Source organism: Bombina bombina, chromosome 8, assembly GCF_027579735.1.
Source record: "Bombina bombina isolate aBomBom1 chromosome 8, aBomBom1.pri, whole genome shotgun sequence".
Taxonomy (NCBI): Eukaryota; Metazoa; Chordata; class Amphibia; order Anura; family Bombinatoridae; genus Bombina; species Bombina bombina.
Genome location: NC_069506.1, coordinates 121,944,946 through 121,962,306, shown reverse-complemented (window position 1 = coordinate 121,962,306; position 17,361 = coordinate 121,944,946). Strand labels below are relative to the sequence as shown.

The window sequence follows — 17,361 nt, the reverse complement described above, 5'->3', positions numbered from 1 at the left end:
CCTTTAGTCTGTACAGGTGGTTATTGTCATACTATTGACAAATACCCAGCATTGTTAATTTTCTCACCTTCATACTGTAGAAATATTTGAAAGAAGCCATTTTAGATTTAAAGACATTGTCTAGTAATAACGATCAACTGACAGAGCTCATAGAGCTAATAAAACACTATATATATATGTTGTTTTTTGTCCAGAAGTCAACTTCACCCAGCAGTGATTCAAACCTTCTCCCAGCTGATGAGTGGCAAAAACCACGAAACAGTCTGTCCTGGGATGGTTATGAATCACTGCACTAACCCTAGCTAAGCTTATAAGCTGTGTGAACAGCGATGCTTTGGCGTAAAGGGAATCTGCTGAAAAGCAGACTTGAAGTAAAAAAGTGTGTCATTTTGAACCATATCTTACCCAGAATCCTTTGCTGCATTGGAAACAATGTAATTCAGAGGTTTTCTGTGGGAAAACAAGCCTTCTTGCCTGTCTAGATTTGTTAATGAACTACACAATGAGTTATTTTCTCTATATTTTGTGCGTAGTGGAGGATTTTAAACTCACCTTTTACCTCCCCCTAATTTTAAATGTTGTTGTTGTGTATATATATATATATATATATATATATATATATATATATATATATATATATATATATATATATATATATATATATATAGTTAGTGTTTTATTAGCTCTATGAGCTCTGCCAATTGAGAGAGAGAGAAAAATAATATATATATTTGTGCTTGGTCTGCTGAAAAAGCATGATTTGATTTGTGTTGCATTTCACATGGAGGAGATCTGAAATTGATGTGTAAATGCAATGGTTGACAAACAACTGTATATCTCTAGCTGAAGGGTATGACATCGCATAGCAGTGAAGGAGTAATGTTTAAGTTTTAAGACCATGTCTGCTGTTTCCTTTTTTTATTCTACAAAAAATTGGCCTCAGTTTTCCCATTGTGTAGAGTAAGTCATTCCTTTGCCATGATTAAAGTTTTCTTTTCAGCTCAGCATGGAATGCAAAAAACAGTTTTTCTGTGAGAAAACTTAAATGTTTTCGGTTTTCTCAATTTAATAATGGTTTTAAATTGAAGCAAAATAATGTGAAACATACTAGATTGTGGTCTTGCATAAAGTAGTAACAATGTTTAATAGTTAAAGCATGGTGCATGCCCACTAAAGAAATCACAGCATTTAAATTGCAACAGTTCTGAAAAACCTTTTAATATTTAAAGGGACACTATACCCAAACATTTTCTTTCATGATTAAGGTAGAGAATACAATTTTAAACAACATTCCAATTTACTTCTATTACCTAATTTGCTTTATTCTTTAGATATACTTTAATGAAGAAATAGCAATGCACACCGTGAACCAATCACAGGAGGCATCTATGTGCAGCTACCAATCAGAAGCTACTTAGCATATCTAGATATGCTTTTCAACAAAGAATATCAAGAGAATGAAGCAAAATAGATAATAGAAGTAAATTAGAAAGTTGTTTATAATTGTATGCTCTTTCTAAATCATGAAAGAAAAAATGTGGGTTTCATGTCCCTTTAAGGTTATACACTCCCACTCATCACAGTCAATTTCAAGGCTGAAAAACATGTTTTTCCTCATTATTAAGAAAGGGAAATGAAACTCCAACTTTTTCTTTTATGATTCAGATAGAGCATGTCATTTTAGGAAACTTTCACCTAGATTACGAGTTTTGCGGTACAGCTATACTGCTGAAAAATTGCCCATTGTGCGTGGAATGGCCAGGAATGCATATTACGAGTTGCGGGGGTATAGTTATACCGCAACCATTCTAGCCTTTAACGCAATGTCCAACGTTTGAGTGCGGGATTTTCATAGCGCCGGTATTACAGGTTGTGCTGTCCGGCTAAAATGTTTGCGTTATGCTCTATACCGACATGATCCATGCGGCCATTTGAGACCAGTAGTTATGGATTTTGTGTAACAAAAATGTTTCACAAAACTCATAACTAAAATGTTACAAAGTAAACTAACACCCATAAACTACCTATTAACCCCTAAACCGCCGCCCTCCCGCATCGCAAACACTATTTAAAATGTATTAACACCTAATCTGCCGTCCACCCAACACTATTTAAATATATTAACCCCTAAACTACCGCTCACCGACATCGCCGCCACTAAATAAACCTATTAACCCCTAAACCTCCGGGTTAAAATTACAATATAACAATTATAAAATAAATAAAAACTTACCTGTGAAATAAAAAAACTAAGATTAAACTATAAATTAAACTAGCCTTAATATTCTAATAAAATAAAATAAAAACTACCAATTAAAAATCCCAAATTACAAATTAAAAAAAAAACATTACAAAAAAAATAAACACTAAATAATGAAATATAAAAAACACTAAGATTACAAAAAATAGTGTTAGGGGTTAATAGTTTAATTTAGTGTTTTGCGATGTGGGGGGCCGGAGGTTTAGGGGTTAATAAGTTTATTTAGTGGCGGCGATGTGGGAGGCCGGAGGTTTAGGGGTTAATAAGTTTATTTAGTGGCGGCGATGTGGGAGGCCGGAGGTTTAGGGGTTAATACTTTTATTTAGTGGCGGCAATGTTGGGGAGCGGCGATTTAGGGGTTAATAACTTTATTTAGTTCTCTTTCTGAATCATGAAAGAAAAAATTGGGTGTCATGTCCCATTAAGTCAGTCTACAAGCTCAGTGGGGCTTATACCTTTATAATTGCAGACCTGATGGATTGCACTGTATATTGCCCACTGTAAGAATTATACTATTGCTGCTGTTTTTATCCCATTGAAATCACTACTGAATAACACACGCAGATATCATTTGAAAGTGGTAGAGATCCTTTTCAACTAGACTACCTCCTTATTAATAACTTTATCTAACTTGACAAAAAGACAATCCTGAGTATTTCATGATACCTTGTAAGCCTAAAGTTTTAATATAAAATTAGAAATGACATCTCTGATCTTACAAGACTCTGTAACACTTTTATCACATCAACTTGTTGACTAATAAGCTTGTAATCATTTTTTTTAACTTAACTGTTGATTGAAAAATAGAACACAATAGAATATTGTCTTGTTTTCATTCAGACATCTGTCCCTTAAAATTGTATTCTTTTGCTACAATGGGTCTTCCATCATATTTAATCTCATCTTCTGTAGGCCAGGAAATATTGTGTTCACCCAGTATTGTATTACCATTTGTTAGACATATCTGATTGTTAGATAAGATCCAAAGATCACAATACATTGACATGCATGCATTAATATATATTGTGACAATAAATATGAAATATTTGATAGTTATAGTGCCATATAATCTAAACCAATTTTAAATTTACCATAGACCATCAATTAAAAAAAAAAAAAGGGTACTAAAGCATAAATACAACTCTATTGAATACAATTTATATTTCACTGACTGGAATATAAATGTGTACACCTAAATACAGTAGTGATGTTTTTTCCAATTAGAACATAACCTTAACAATATGTTAATCATAGTTATTTCATTTGTTTTATATTCTGCACCAATCTGATCATATAGGACACTTTCAAACTGTATAGAGAAGTGTGTGTATATGTATGTTGTGTGTATATGTATGTGTATGTATATATATATATATATATATAGATATAGATATATAGATATACTGTATATATAATGATTTGTTCCATGTGTTTATCATGTAGATAAAAATACAACTGTTTTAGACTACATGCTCATTATGTTTTCACAATGCAAAGCCTCAGATTCACAAATAATGTTCAGTTAATAAATCTATTTACATGATGTGGCAGTTTATTTGAAAATAATAAATGATAAACATGTTCTGTCACATACTGTATAAGCATCTAAATGATGCCTTTACAATAAAAATGTGCAGTCATGAGGAAATGTATACAAATGTAACAAGCAGAGTAGCCTCCACATCCTGTTCATTAAATAATCATTCTATTTATTTAGGATCACCCTTACCTGCCTCCATGACTTCACATTGCTGTCCAAAGACGTGGGAGAAGGTGACAGGCCCAGTTACATCCATGGTTTTTAGAATCAGGTGTTTATCCAAAATGCAAATACAGCTTGTTTACAAAAGGAGATTTCCTACTATAGTCAACATAGATTGTTAAAAAGCAAACATTTATACCAAACATCAATTTTCATGAGCACTGGAAAGCTTTCTCTCTTCTGTTGTTAAATCCTTAAATCAGATGCAGTTAAAAGGGAAAAAAAAAAAGTCATATGTTGTTTGTCTCTCAAATTCAGCTATTGGTTCCCATAAGCAATATATGTGTTTATATTTTCCATGTTCAAGGGGCTTATATATCTTACCAGTTAAGTTGATTGAATTCTGAATTAGCCTATTTAAAATTCCAGACAGATATTTTACATCTCGGTGTTTTCATGCATTACATTGCTCTGCAAAACCTTCCATGGAGTCAGCCAGGAATGCTCACACGAATGCTTCTATATTTATCTGTACCTGCTGTTTTCTCAGCACCATATAAAAGGCAAATATCGTACTTTAGTCTGACAATAATGTATATCTGCCTGCTATTTTATAATACAAATTGCACAGCAGATATTACTCTGAAGGATGTCTGGAATAATAAACTATCATTGTCTAGAAATATCCGTAGTGATGCGTATGTTCTTAATCTAATTAACTTAAATGAGATTGTGTCAAATATTTGTGCAAAGTCACTTTTAACATGTCAAGTAGATTAAATGCTTTAAAGATTGCAGATCTACTAGAAACAGCAGACACGCTTTACTTCACTGCAGTGATTACGATAAGAGCTGTGAGATTCATCCTTGCAGCAGTACAGGGGAATGCAAGCATAGGTTTGTACACTATAGATGAACTACAAAGGCAGTTCCATTTTTAAATTTTGATATATTTTTACTGCTTTTTGAAAACACAAAAGATAAATCACAGGTGCTAAACTTAACCATGTACAGAACTAAAAAGAGCAAATATAAAAATACCTATTTCTTTTATATAGGTGGCGTGAGTCCACGATCTGTTACATATGGGGATATAGATTCCTACCACTGACAGGGGGCAAAGTTTTCCAAACCCCAAGAGACCTATAAAACCACTCCCACCTCACACACATCATAGTTTTTACTTTGCCTCCGTTGGAGGTGGTTGAAGTATTAATATGTGCAAAGAGGGTTTTCAGTCTATATTGAAGCTTGGTTCCCCTCAGAGTACAGTGCTTGTCAGAAGGATGTATTTGGGGTGTGGTTTGTGATACAATGTTTTCGCCTCATGGGAAATCCTTCATAGGCCCTCTGTAAATTTGGTCACAGGGACATGTCTTCTGCTTCCCTTTATAGATCTACTAGTCGATAAGTCTGCCCAGAGGGCAGTCTAATTATTTTTTAAACTACAGATGTAGAAACAACCTATTTTGTAACTCTTCTTTTATATAAATATTTAAGCTACAGGTGTATCAGTACTATAATTTTAATGGACTACTGTCTTAAATATATCAAAAATATTTTCTATATAATAAACTACAGATATAGACACACTCTAATTTGACAAACTACTGTCCTAAATAAATACAACATTTCTTTAAACCTATTTACCCTATTAACCCCTAAACAGCAAAATACCTACATCGCAATAAACCTATTTACCCTATTAACCCCTAAACCGCAAAACCCCTACATTGCAATAAACCTATTTAACTATTTAAATAACTAAGTACAGTACACTAACCTAACACCTCCTAACCTAACAACCCCTAACCTAACACCCCCTAACCTAACATCCCATTAAATAAACCCAAATTACCTAAACTAATACATTCTTAAGTTAAAAAAAAAAGTTTCGAAAAAATAAAAAAGGCTAACATTACAGAAAATAAAAAATCAAATTACCAAATTTAACAAAATTAAACCTAATCCCTATGAAAATAAAAAAGACCCCCCCAAAATAAAAACACCTCCTACTCTAAGAATAAACTACAAGCAGCCCTTAAAAGGGCTTTTTGCAGGGCATTGCCCCAAGATAATCAGCTCTTTTACAAAAAATATACAAAGTCCAACCTAACATTAAATCCCCCCACCCACCCCCCAAATAAAAGAACATAACACTAAAAAACCTAACCTGAAAAGGGCATTTGTTTGGGCATTGCCCTTAAAAGGGCATTTAGCTCCTTTTCTGCCCATCCCTAATCTAAATAAAACAAACCCCCCCAAAAAAACCTAAAACAATCCTAAGTCTAACCCCCAGGTTGGTACTCACGGTTCCTGAAGTCCGGCAGAGAAGGTCCTGTTCCAGGCGGTGAAGTCTTCTTCCAAGCGCAACCTCTTCTTCTTCCAGGAACATCCTGCGTGGAGCGAAGCTGAAGACTGAAGACTGCGGAGCTGAAAACCGGCGACCCTGGAACTGAAGACCGGCGACCGTGGAGCCATGGAGGATCCTCTTCATACGATCTCCGCCGTACACTGAATAGTGAATTCAAGGTACGCAATTAAATATGGCATCCCTTGAATTCCTATTGGCTGATTTGATTCTTCCAATTAAAATCAGCCAATAGGCTGAAAGCTACTCAAATCATATTGGCTGTATAAATCAGCCAATAGGATGAGAGCAAGTGAAATTCTATTGGCTATTTAAATCAGCCAATAGAATTTTGTTAAATTTGGTAATTTGATTTTTTATTTTCTGTAATGTTAGCCTTTTTTATTTTTTGTAAACTTAGTTTTTTTTCTTTTTTGTAACTTTAGAATGTATTAGTTTAATTAATGGGGATTTATTTAATGGGGTGCTAAGTTAGGGGTTGTTAGGTTAGGGGGTGGATTAGGTTAGGGGTTGTTAGGTTAGGGGGTTTTAGGTTAGTGTACTGTACTTAGTTATTTAAATAGTTATTTGCATTGTGGGTTTTGGCAGTTTAGGGGTTAATAAGTTAAGTAGGTTAATTGCGATGTAGGGGTTTTGTGGTTTAGGGGTTAATAGGGTAAATAGGTTTATTGCGATGTAGGGGTTTTGCTGTTTAGGGGTTAATAGGGTAAATAGGTTTATTGCGATGTTGGGGTTTTGCGGTTTAGGGGTTAATACTTCGTGTAGGTTTATTTTTTTTTGTTATATTTCGTGCGGGCGGTGTGTTTTTTTAGTACTTGATGCGGGTGGTTAGTTGTTTTTTTTTAATGCTCCGTTTGCCTTCTCTGCATCCACCGGGATGCAGCGTAGATTCCGAAAATGGCAGGGTGGTGAAAGGATCCACCTTCGGTGGATTCTTTCACCACCCTGCCATTTTCGGGAATTCACCTGGACCAGCGAAGCTGCATCCAGGTGAATTATTTTGTCCTCGCGCTGCCAACATTCCATTGAGGATGCGTGCGCAACTGTCGACGGCGACGGACATTACAAACGCAATTATAGTATAGATGTTTCACTCCTATTCCATTACCTCTGCTGATATGTTTCGGTACTGGTTTAAGTTCTGCTACTTGCTTGATAGTGGACGAGTGTCTATGGGTCAGTATGTTTTATATTTTTATATATAGACACTCAAAGCTTTGTTTATAGGCAATTTTAAAATGTTAAAAGTTTATTTATAGATGTGTGTGTGTATATATATATATATATATATATATATATACATACTCTAGTTTTGGGATCCAAGCACTCACTGTAGGTTGTGTTGCCTGGGTGCACTCTATGGTAGATAGGCAGAAACTTTCATGAAAAGAAGAGGCACTCACAGGACTTAGTTAACACAAAATTTATTAATAGTTCATCAATTCAGTCAGTCAACGTTTCGGTCCTCGCAGGGACCTTTGTCAAGACTGTTTCTTTCTGAAATCGTTGCACACTGAGACGACTACGACCAAATCCCACCCAGCTAAAAGACCTGTGACATTAAAAGTAGTCACGTGACTTTTAATGTCACAGGTCTTTTAGCTGGGTGGGATTTGGCGTCTCAGTGTGCAAGGATTTCAGAAAGAAACATTCTTGACAAAGGTCCCTGTGAGGACCGAAATGTTGACTGACTGAATTGATGAACTATTAATACATTTTGTGTTAACTAAATCCTGTGAGTGTCTCTTCTTTTCATGAAAGTTTATATATATATATATATATATATATGGCCCTGGGACAGATACTCACTATTCCCTTTGCTTTTTGCATGCAAGAAATATTTTGGCGCGCTTTTGTTTTTGTGCGTCGGGTCCCAACACTTAAATATGCTCGTTGGGTTAGCACACGTCTAATCATAGCCTCATAGGGTACAGCTTAATTGATCCATTGAATTAGCGCATGTCGAATGTCAGGTTAGCGCACGACTCTCGGATATGCGCATGATGGATATTTGGCCCGCTTTTCATTTATTTAAACAGTAACGGCTAGATTACGAGTTTGGTGTTAGAGGCTGTGCAGTGCTAATGAGCAGTTTATGCTCACCGCTCAGTTACAGACAGTGCTGGTATTACGGGTTTTTACAACCCAGACAAGAAGTGAGCGTCAAGCAAAATTTTGCTCCTTACCGCACTCCAATACCAGCGCTGCTTATGTTAGCGGTGAGCTGGTGTAACGTGCTCGTGCACGATTTCCCCATAGGAATTAAAGGGGAGAGCCAGCTGAAAAAAAGTCTAAAACCTGCCAAAAAGCAGCATAAAGCTCCTTAAAGCAGCCCCATTGATTCCTATGGGGAAATACATTTTATGTCTACACCTAACACCCTAACATAAACCCCGAGTCTAAACACCCCTAATCTTACACTTATTAACCCCTAATCTGCCGCCCCCAACATCGCCGCAACCTACATTATATTATTTACCCCTAATCTGCCGCTCCGAACACCGCCACCTATATTATACTTATGAAACCCTAATCTGATGCCCCCAACATCGCCGACACCTACATTATATTTATTAACCCCTAATCTGCTGCCCCCAATGTTGCCGCAACCTACCTACACTTCTTAACCCCTAATCTGCTGCCCCCAACGTCACCGCCACTATAATAACCCCTAAACCGCCACACTCCCGCCTCGCAAACATTAGTTAAATATTATTAACCCCTAATCTGCAGTCCCTAACATCGCCGACATCTACCTACATTAATTAACCCCTAATCTGCCGCACCCAACGTCGCCGCCACTATTCTAAATTTATTAACCCCTAAACCTAAGTCTAACCCTAACCCTAACACCCCCTAGCTTAAATATAATTTAAATAAATATTAATAAAATTACTATCATTAACTAAATTATTCCTATTTAAAACTAAATACTTACCTATAAAATAAACCCTAAACTAGCTACAATATAACTAATAATTACATTGTATCCAGTTTAGGGTTTATTTTTATTTTACAGACAAGTTTGTATTTATTTTAACTAGGTAGAATAGTTACTAAATAGTTATTAACTATTTAATAAACTACCTAGTTAAAATAAATACAAAAGTACCTGTAAAATAAACCTAACCTAAGTTACAATTACACCTAACACTACACTATAATTAAATTAATTCCCTAAACTAAATACGATTAAATACAATTAATTAAAATTAGCTAAAGTACAAGAAAAAACAAACACTAAATTACAGAAAATAATAAACAAATTACAAGATTTTTAAACTAATTACACCTAATCTAATACCCCTAACAAAATAAAAAAGCCCCCCCAAAATAAAAAAAGCCCTACCCTACACTAAATCACAAATAGCCCTTAAAAGGGCCTTTTGCGGGGCATTGCCCCAAAGTAATCAGCTCTTTTACCTGTAAATAAAATTACAAATCCCCCCCAACATTAAAACCCACCACCCACCCTACTCTAAAACCCACCCAATACCCCCTTAAAAAACCTAACACTAACCCCTTGAAGATCACCTTACCGGGAGAAGTCTTCACCCAATTGGGCCGAAATCCTAAACAAATCCGGCAGAAGTGGTCCTCCGGATGGACAGAAGAGGTTCTCCAGACGGGCAGAAGTCTTCATCTAGACGGCATCTTCTATCTTCATCCATCCGGCGCGGAGCGGGTCAATCTTCAAGACATTGATTGGAACAGCCAAAAGAATGCCAGCTCAATCCTATTAGCTGATTGGATCAGCCAATAGGATTGAACTTCAATCCTATTGGCTGATTGCATCAGCCAATAGGATTTGTTCTACCTTAATTCCGATTGACTGATAGAATTCTATCAGCCAATCGGAATTGAAGGGACGTCATCTTGGATGACGTTACTTAAAGGTACCTTCATTCTTCAGTCGCCGTGGAAAGAAGAGGATGCTCCGCATCGGATGTCTTGAAGATGGACCCGCCCTGCGATGGATGGATGAAGATAGAAGATGCCGTCTGAATTAAGACTTCTGCCCATCTGGAGGACCACTTCTGCCCGTCTGGAGGATCACTTCTGCCGGATTCGTTGAGGACTTTGGCCAGGTTGGGTGAAAACTTCTCCCGTTAAGGTGATCTTCAAGGGGTTAGTGTTAGGTTTTTTTAAGGGGGTATTGGGTGGGTAGGGTTGGTTGTGTGGGTGGTGGGTTTTAATGTTGGGGGGGATTTGTAATTTTTTTTACAGGTAAAAGAGCTAATTACTTTGGGGCAATGCCCCACAAAAGGCCCTTTTAAGGGCTATTTGTAATTTAGTGTAGGGTAGGGCTTTTTTATTTTGGGGGGGGGGGGGTTATTTTGTTAGGGGGATTAGATTAGGTGTAATTAGTTTAAAATCTTGTAATTTGTTTATTATTTTCTGTAATTTAGTGTTTTTTTTGTACTTTAGCTAATTTTAATTAATTGTATTTAGTTTAGGGAATTAATTAATTATAGTGTAGTGTTAGGTGTAATTGTAACTTAGGTTAGGTTTTATTTTACAGGTACTTTTGTATTTATTTTAATTAGGTAGTTTATTAAATAGTTAATCACTATTTAGTAACTATTCTACCTAGTTAAAATAAATACAAACTTGCCTGTAATATAAAAGTAAACCCTACACTAGATACAATGTAATTATTAGTTATATTGTAGCTAGTTTAGGGTTTATTTTATAGGTAAGTATTTAGTTTTAAATAGGAATTATTTAGTTAATGATAGGAATTTTATTTAGATTTATTTAAATTATATTTAAGTTAGGGGGGTTAGGGTTAGTGTTAGACTTAGATTTAGGGGTTAATAACTTTAGTATAGTGGCGGCAACGTTGGGGGCGGCAGATTAGGGGTTAATAAATGTAGGTAGGTGTTGGCAATGTTAGGGATGGCAGATTAGGGGTTAATAATATTTAACTAATGTTTGCGAGGTGGGAGTGCAGCGGTTTAGGGGTTAAAATATTTATTATAGTGGCGGCGATGTCCGGTTCGGCAGATTAGGGGTTAAAAAATGTATTTTAGTGTTTGCTATGTGGGGGAGCCTCGGTTTAGGGGTTAATAGGTAGTTTATGGGTGTTAGTGTTAGTGTACCTGCAAGACTCGTAATACCAGCGGGCGTTAAAAAGCAGCGTTGGGACCAGCCAACGCTGCTTTTTAAGCCTGACGCAAAACTCGTAATCTAGCCGTAAAGGTTTTTTTACGTGCACTGACAGTTATTTGAATAGTGCTTATTGTATTGCTTTTGCTTATTGCTATAATGGAGAAGCACAAATCTGTCCCTATATTTACTCTAGAAACTGAGTCTCTTGAACACAGTTATACCAATGTTAAGTGTGCTTATTGTACCTTCAGCTCATTTATGTGGCTCATATTTAGATTTATTATCATACACTAATCAACCTAATTATGTTTCTCAGAGTGAAAAAACACCTACTACTGTCTGTTCATTACAGGAAGATGCAGATGGAGTAACTCCAGCAATTCAAAACGTTATTACTATCGCTATTACAGATACATTGGCTGCCCTACCACCTTTACACAAACGCAAAAGGTTCATATGTTACCTTCTACAAGTAATGTATGTCCTGATCCTAAGGATACTGTATCTTCAGACGGTGAGGTTTCCTCTGAGAGTGAGGCTCCCTCATTTGAAAAAGAACTTGATAATTCCTCCTTTTTAGTTAAAGCTGAACACATTCCTTCTCTTTTAAAAGAGGTCTTAGTCACTCTAGGGGTTAAAGAACCTAAACCTCCTTATGATAAACCTTGTAATCATTTAAATTCAGCAATTAAAACTTTTGTTAATCTCCCTGAGATTTTTCCTATACCCGACGCTGTCTCTGATATGATTGCTAAGGAATGGTCTAAACCAGGTGTGTCTTTTAATCCTTCTACAAGGTTCAAAAAGCTATATCCTTTACCTGCTGCTAATCTAGAATTATGGGAAACAGTTCCCAAAGTAGATGGGGCAACTTCCACTTTAGCTAAACGTACTTCTATTCCTTTAGAAGACAGTTCTTCTTTTAAGGACCTTTCAGACAGAAAATTGTCTTTTCTAAGAAGGGCCTTTCTACATACTGGATAAAATGCCTAATTGTTTTTGTTCTTTTCATCAGAATAAAGAACAGAAAACTGATGCACAGCTCTTCTGGTTCAATCTGGATACCCATTGCAAATTGGAAAAAAATCAACAAATCCAAACAGAATAAGAAATCTGTTCCAGCCTCCAAAACTGCATGAATATACAGCCCCAATCCAGTATTGCTAATAGGGAGCAGATTCAACCTCTTTCAGGAGCCTTGGTTTAAATCTGTTTCTAAGTTATATCAAATTGGATTCAGAACAAGGCCTCACAGAGACAGGTTTTTTTCTGTCCTATATTCCAAAGAATCCTGTAAAAGCTCTAGCTTTTCTTCAATCTGTCTCAGATCTGGAAGATATGGGAGTAATTGTCCCAGTTCCTTTACAGGAACTGAGGATGGGATTTTTTAAAATTTTTTTTTACTGAGTTTCCTCTTTATTGTACCAAAATTTTCAGTCTCCGTAGAGACTGTAAAAAATTGCCGGTGTCGGATATATTTCAAGACGCCACAGCGGGGTATTGGGAAAAGTTTTCAATTAGCAATAATCGCGCCTCGGATAAACCTCATTGGCTACGAATCTGCCACTGCGCAAAGCTACAGAGGATGGGATTTTAGTTAAACCTCTTCAATATTCCAAAGAAGTCAGACTATTTCAGATAAATTTTGAATCTGAAAACTCCAAACAAATTTCTAAGAATACCATCTTTCAAGATGGAAACTATCAGTTCTATTCTGCCTTTTATTCAACAAGCTCACTTTATGTCCACAATAGATTTAAAGGATGCTTAACTTCAGATCCCAATTCACTCATAACATCACCAGTTTGAGGTTTGCTTTTCTGGAAAAGCATCATCAATTTGTTCTTCCATTTGGTCTAGCTACAGTTCCAAGAGTATTTATCAAGGTCCTGGGTACCCTTTTGTACGTAATCAGAGCTCATGGTATTGCAGTGTTTTGTTAACTGAACGGTAAATCTTGGTACTAGCTCAATCTTTTCATTTAGCAGAATTTCACACAAAACAATTATTGTAGTTTCTTCAAAGACATGGTTAGAGGATCAATTTACCAAAGAGTTCCTTGATTCCTCAGACTAAGGTTACCTTGTTTAGGTGTCCAAATACATTTAGTGTCCATGACTCTTTTCCTAACAGAACAGAGACAAATACATTTGATATCAGCTTGCCTGAACCTTCAGTCTCTCTCAATCCCTTCAGTGGCTATGTGTATGGAAGTACTACGTCTCATGATTGCAGCTTCAGATGCAATTCCATTTGCTCAATTTCACATGAGACCTCTTCAGCTTTGTATGCTTCCTCAATGGTGCAGGGATTATACCCAGATATCTTAAGAGATATTCTTAGATTCCAGCACACACTTGTCTCTAACTTGGTGGCTGAATCATCAATCTATTATTCAGGGGGCTTCTTTTGCTTATCCTACCTGATCTGTAATCACCGCAGATGCAAGTCTTTCAGGTTGGGGAGCTGTTTGGCGGCTCTAACAGCCGCCAAACCTCCTTGGGAGGTGAGGTCACCAATCAATATCACTTTTCAGAGCCCTTCAGACATAGGGGTAGATTTATCAAGCAACGAATGCTGCAATCTACCCCCTGTAGTTTCAGGTACCCCTGAAACATAAAATAAGAAGCAGCGTTCATAAGACCGCGTCCGCCACCTCTGAGGTGGGGGACAGCAATCATCCCGATCAGATACGATCAGGATGATTGACACTCCCTGCTAGTGACCAATTGGCCGTGAATGTGCAGGGGGCGGTAATGCACAAGCATTTCACTCAAAATGATTGTACAATGATAAATGTGGACAGCGTATGCTGTCTGCATTTATCAATGTCAGGTCGGACATGATCCGCTGTCCGCCCGACACATGATAAATCGGCCCCTTGGCCTCTGTTGAAAAGGAAAGAACAGATCTCTGGTATGCACACAACATAGTTATTACTTCTGTAAGTGAGTGGTAAAGGTGTGAGTATAGTGGCAAGAATTGTGTTAAATACATGGGAATACCACTCTGAGGTGAAGCTTACTACTTGTAAGAGATTCTGCATGCTGTGCAGGGCATGTCAGGAGAAAGTACTTCTGCTGATTGAAATATTTACTATATTGATGCATTTATTTAAAAAAAAAAAAATCATTTTTAGAAAATTAAAAAGAAAAAACTTCCGTTAATCAAACAGTTTTTGTTCCATTTTCCAATGTTTATTCATAATGCACAGCTTGTCCTGTGTCATATTTTCATGAAAATTGTCCATCTTTTAACACTCACGTATTCTTGGTTTTAAGAAAATATTTCCTACAGTTTGAACTCCCTTTAAATATTTTTTTTCTGGGAATTCTTTAGAGAAGCACAAGGGCCAAACATAAGGAAATGTTAATCATAAAAGAGAATTTGAGCTTGGAGACCAGATCATTCCTGCTGCTCCTTAAATCCAGTCCCTAACTACCTAAAACAGCTCATAACTCATCTTCTATCTGAAGAAGCTATATACACTGTGTGCAGAATTATTAGGCAAATGAGTATTTTGACCACATCATCCTCTTTATGCATGTTGTCTTACTCCAAGCTGTATAGGCTCGAAAGCCTACTACCAATTAAGCATATTAGGTGATGTGCATCTCTGTAATGAGAAGGGGTGTGGTCTAATGACATCAACACCCTATATCAGGTGTGCATAATTATTAGGCAACTTCCTTTCCTTTGGCAAAATGGGTCAAAAGAAGGACTTGACAGGCTCAGAAAAGTAAAAAATAGTGAGATATCTTGCAGAGGGATGCAGCACTCTTAAAATTGCAAAGCTTCTAAAGCGTGATCATCGAACAATCAAGCGTTTCATTCAAAATAGTCAACAGGGTCGCAAGAAGCGTGTGGAAAAACCAAGGCGCAAAATAACTGCCCATGAACTGAGAAAAGTCAAGCGTGCAGCTGCCAAGATGCCACTTGCCACCAGTTTGGCCATATTTCAGAGCTGCAACATCACTGGAGTGCCCAAAAGCACAAGGTGTGCAATACTCAGAGACATGGCCAAGATAAGAAAGGCTGAAAGACGACCACCACTGAACAAGACACACAAGCTGAAACGTCAAGACTGGGCCAAGAAATATCTCATGATTGATTTTTCTAAGGTTTTATGGACTAATGAAATGAGCGTGAGTCTTGATGGGCCAGATGGATGGGCCCATGGCTGGATTGGTAAAGGGCAGAGAGCTCCAGTCCGACTCAGACGCCAGCAAGGTGGAGGTGGAGTACTGGTTTGGGCTGGTATCGTCAAAGATGAGCTTGTGGGGCCTTTTCGGTTGAGGATGGAGTCAAGCTCAACTCCCAGTCCTACTGCCAGTTTCTGGAAGACACCTTCTTCAAGCAGTGGTACAGGAAAAAGTCTGCATCCTTCAAGAAAAACATGATTTTCATGCAGGACAATGCTCCATCACACACGTCCAAGTACTCCACAGCATGGCTGGCAAGAAAGGGTATAAAAGAAGAAAATCTAATGACATGGCCTCCTTGTTCACCTGATCTGAACCCCATTGAGAACCTGTGGTCCATCATCAAATGTGAGATTTACAAGGAGGGAAAACAGTACACCTCTCTGAACAGTGTCTGGGAGGCTGTGGTTGCTGCTGCATGCAATGTTGATGGTGAACAGATCAAAACACTGACAGAATCCATGGATGGCAGGCTTTTGAGTGTCCTTGCAAAGAAAGGTGGCTATATTGGTCACTGATTTGTTTTCGTTTTGTTTTTGAATGTCAGAAATGTATATTTGTGAATGTTGAGATGTTATATTGGTTTCACTGGTAAAAATAAATAATTGAAATAGGTATATATTTGTTTTTTGTTAAGTTGCCTAATAATTATGCACAGTAATAGTCACCTGCACACACAGATATCCCCCTAAAATAGCTATAACTAAAAACAAACTAAAAACGACTTCCAAAACTATTCAGCTTTGATATTAATGAGTTTTTTGGGTTCATTGAGAACATGGTTGTTGTTCAATAATAAAATTAATCCTCAAAAATACAACTTGCCTAATAATTCTGCACTCCCTGTACTATTCAAATGTGATGTTTATAGAGGGTGCACCACCATTTTTTTCCCATTTTCTTTTTTTTGTGTTACCTACATTCTGTGCTCCATATGCTTCACAAGTAGCAATAGGTAAGAAGCTCTATTAGTAGCTGGGGTGAGGGGGGTCAAATCGCTCCTTCTGCTGTTGTCCTTTCAAACTGGGATACAATAATGACCCGGTACCTCATTGTATGTTTGTATGCATCTAAACAATAGTCATAACTTTTACTAGCAACATTTTTGACTAACAGAAGTATAATACAAAATGCTTCTATTTAAAATTGAAATACACCCATATATATTTCAATTGACCTTTCTAAATGTAGTTTCAAAATCTGAAGTAAGTCGTTAGAATAGTGCAAAGTATTATTGCAGCCTTGGCAAGTAAGCTGGGCAGGGTAGTTCCTGACATTTTTTAAGGCCTTGAGGCCTATTTATCAAATGTCTGTCGGACCTGATCCGACAGTGCTGATCAGGTCCGATAGACATCGCTGAATGCAGAGAGCAATACGCTCTCCGTATTCAGCATTGCACCAGCAGCTCTTGTGAGCTGCTGGTACAGCGCCGCCCCCTGCAGATTCGCGGACAATTTGCCGCCAGAAGGGGGGTGTCAATCAATACGATCGTACTCGATTGGGTTGAATTCAGGCGATCTCTGTCCGCCTGTTCTGAGCAGACGGACAGGGTTATGGAGCAGCGGTCTTTAGACCGCTGCTTCATAACTGCTGTTTCTGGCGAGTCTGAAGACTCGCCAGAAACACGGGCCCACAAGCTCCATACAGAGCTTGATAAATGGGCCTCCTTGTATTCTCTTTGTGTGTTACCCCTGCAGATGTCACCATCTTATTT

At 37.3% G+C, this 17,361-nt stretch overlaps 1 non-coding gene across 1 annotated transcript; it reads right to left on the bottom strand.

Annotated features, from left to right (window-relative positions):
- Positions 1-12,882: 12,882 nt before the first annotated feature.
- On the bottom strand, positions 12,883-13,023 carry LOC128639352 (U4 spliceosomal RNA). The gene has a single exon (XR_008399200.1). It is a non-coding gene; the product is annotated as a U4 spliceosomal RNA (small nuclear RNA).
- Between the last annotated feature and the right edge of the window lie 4,338 nt (positions 13,024-17,361).